The 3188-nt window shown below is 33.3% G+C and overlaps 1 long non-coding RNA gene across 1 annotated transcript; it reads left to right on the forward strand.

Annotated features, from left to right (window-relative positions):
• The first annotated feature begins 215 nt into the window (after positions 1-215).
• LOC139907004 (uncharacterized) lies at positions 216-1886 on the forward strand. The gene is made up of 2 exons (XR_011783295.1): positions 216-1126; positions 1189-1886. It is a non-coding gene; the product is annotated as an uncharacterized lncRNA (long non-coding RNA).
• Positions 1887-3188: the final 1302 nt, after the last annotated feature.

Below are 3188 nucleotides of genomic sequence, written 5' to 3' on the forward strand. Positions count from 1 at the left end.
TTCATTATTTATTATTTTTGATAAATAAAATAAGTAGTAAGTTACATTATAATCCCATACTACGTTTCGAAAAGGTCAGGAAAACAATTTCTTGTTGATCCCTCCTGGTATATATGCAGGATGTAACAACAAAATCTGGCGTTTCAAATTTCATGTTTTTTTCTGGTATATCTGATCACAAAATTGTGCAATGCTTTTAAGCTTGTAAAATAGGTAATAGGTAAGGTTGATAATTTTGCTAAGGATACAAAAGCGTGCAAGGAGAATGGAAGAAATACTTATGGTATTATTGTCCCGTGACTAAAATAAAATACATCCTCCTCTATCAAGAACGTTATCAATTCTCACCTTTATTATTCAATACTAATATAATATTGAATACTGATAGTAGATAGAGAACTGAATAAAATGCCTAAAATAACATCTCCTTCTGTTAGGATTTCTGGAAATGGAGGCCCAGGAATTTAGTTACCGGAGGGGAAACAGATGGCTTGTAGGATTTGTCGATATAAATGTACCTCTAGTCCCCTGTCTAGAATTAAACGCCACTCATTATCTACATCTCATATCAAGAAGATGGATATTCATCTATAAAATCAAGTTAATGATGAATACATCAAGTCATACTTTAACTCTGATCTCACAAAGATGCTTATTGCATGTAATCTTATCCATTGCTAACCATATACATTCAAAAAATTTATGGTGAAATACACGGGTAAACCTATCCCTTGCCGAAGAACCATCATTAAGTTATTGGAGGATGTTGGTAATGATGTAATTTATAGAAATACCCCTATTGTAAATTGTGAAGTTGAGATAATTTTCAGCAGGTTTTGAGTCATCCGTACCAAATTACGATCAAAGGTATCAGTAACAAGTACAAAATATTTACTAATTTCGAAATTGAACTCTGAATTTTGTATCATCCAACAGTAAGTATTCATTTTTTTCAAATCTAACCATAAAATATGATTTTATTTTGGCTAAAAATATCAAGAATAATGGTACACAACTCATTAAATAGCAAAAACAACTGCTTAAATGGCCACAACAACGGGGATAGTAGCTTTGGATGGTTCACAACTAGTTTATCTGACACAAGTTTCTTCACTTAAATACTTACGTATGATCATCAGTTTTTCCATTATTACATAGTCAATAAATATAACTTTTTTATCACTTAAGGATTACTTATGGTTGATAAACTCCAAGAAATGGTGTTCAGAAAACTCATAAAAAGGCAAAAACAACGGCTTAAATGGTCACAACATTGGGTGTAGTATTATAATTAGCAATTGTGTGTATCCTTCATGATAATAGTATGTTGTTATATAAGCATAAATAACAAGGGGGGGGGGAGAAATATATTTTGATGCTCTTATAAGTCTCCGGACATTACTACATAATTAGCTTTTACTCTAAACCTTTACAATGGATTTAATTCTAACATTTTTTTATTAGTATATTTATTGTCTAATTTTATAATTTTGACATTTACTTTAGTATTAATAATTATTTAGATCTTATGGGTAGAGATATATCTATCCTGTGCACAACTGTATATAGCAACTTCCACATGAAGAAAAAGGGGTGATGATCTTTTTGATTGAACTCCACGTCTGGTTTGTGTTTAGCAACCTAAAGTTATGACATATTTAACTGAAGTCCGATGTCAGAACAAGAAAATATTATTTGGATCAATCTATTATTTCAATATTCTGTATTTATAATTTATTGTTATTATTAACTATTATGATTCTAATTGTTTAATTTTGTATATTTTGCATAAATGTATGATGGTTTATTTTTTAGTATGTAGATTATATTTAATTCAATCCTTCTTTTTTAAACTTTAAACTTCAAATATATTTCGAAATACTCTACTTTGTCGTTTCATTAGTTATTATTCTGAGAATATGGTTCATAATGAATTACAATTTCATGGAGTGTGACGTTTTCAAATCTACTGTAACGGATAAAAAACGTCTAAGTCAATTATACATACGTATTATATCTTCATTAAACATTTGGCTAATAAATACTTTCATTAAACCCTCAAAAATCATAATAAAGAGGCAGATGATAATCACATCAGTATTTTAAACAGTGGTACCATAAGTCTTTCTCTCCCCCCTTCTTCTTGCACGTGTTTTTCTCTACAGGATTATCAACTTTGGTATTAGGTAAAGTTACCTATTACCAAATGTATGAGGACATTTCGTATAAATTTATGAGAAAACGGGACATAGACTTTACGAATTGTCATTTTATACCCCGAATGTTGGGGCTTTTTTTGGGTACTGGCGATACTTAAGTAACTACTAAGAAACCCTTAATGCCCCCAATTGTACCCCGAATGTTGGGGGTATTTCGGGTACCGCTGGGTCCAAAATGGGATTCAACCCACTGCCGATACTTGAAGAAACTACTATGAGCCCCCCTCACAATTCCCCAATTATACCCCCAATGTTAGGTTTTTTTTTGGATACCTCCGAGCCCCAAAATAGGAGGCAACCCACCGCCGATACTTGAAGAAACTACTAAGAACCCCCCATCATCCGCAAATTGTATACCGAATGTTGGGAGTGTTTTCAGGTACCCCTAGGTCCCAAAACGGGGTGCAACCCACCGCCGATACGGGAGGGAGGATTTCTTAATTGTTTTTTCAAGTTTAGGCGGTAAGTTGCATCTCATTTTGGGACCCGTAAGTACCCGAAAACACCCCCAACCTTCGGGGTACAGTTGGGGGATGGTGGGGAGGGGCTCTTAGTAGTTTCTTCAAGTATTGGCGGTGGGTTGAATCCCATTTTGGACCCAGCGGTACCCAAAATACCCCCAACATTCGGGGTACAATTGGGGGGGCTGTAGGGGCTCTTAGTAGTTACTTAAGTATCGCTGGTACCCGAAACCACCTGCAACATTCGGGGTAAAAATCTTTTCTTCAATGTTTTTTGTACAATTATAAATCATTTTTTAACCTAATCCATTTACTTTAAAAAGAACTTTCCACATTTAAAATAGCATTAGTGCAGGAAAATGTTATTATTTTATTTACATTCATATGTACTTATGCATTTTGCATTTTTAACTAAATTTATAACAAAGATAAGTAAAAATTCTTCCAGTAGAAAAGTATTAAACAATGAACCAAAATGAAGAAAGAGCACACCCTAAGGCCGTTTTTC

This window comes from Lepeophtheirus salmonis, chromosome 13 (assembly GCF_016086655.4).
Source record: "Lepeophtheirus salmonis chromosome 13, UVic_Lsal_1.4, whole genome shotgun sequence".
In the NCBI taxonomy this organism is placed as follows: Eukaryota; Metazoa; Arthropoda; class Copepoda; order Siphonostomatoida; family Caligidae; genus Lepeophtheirus; species Lepeophtheirus salmonis.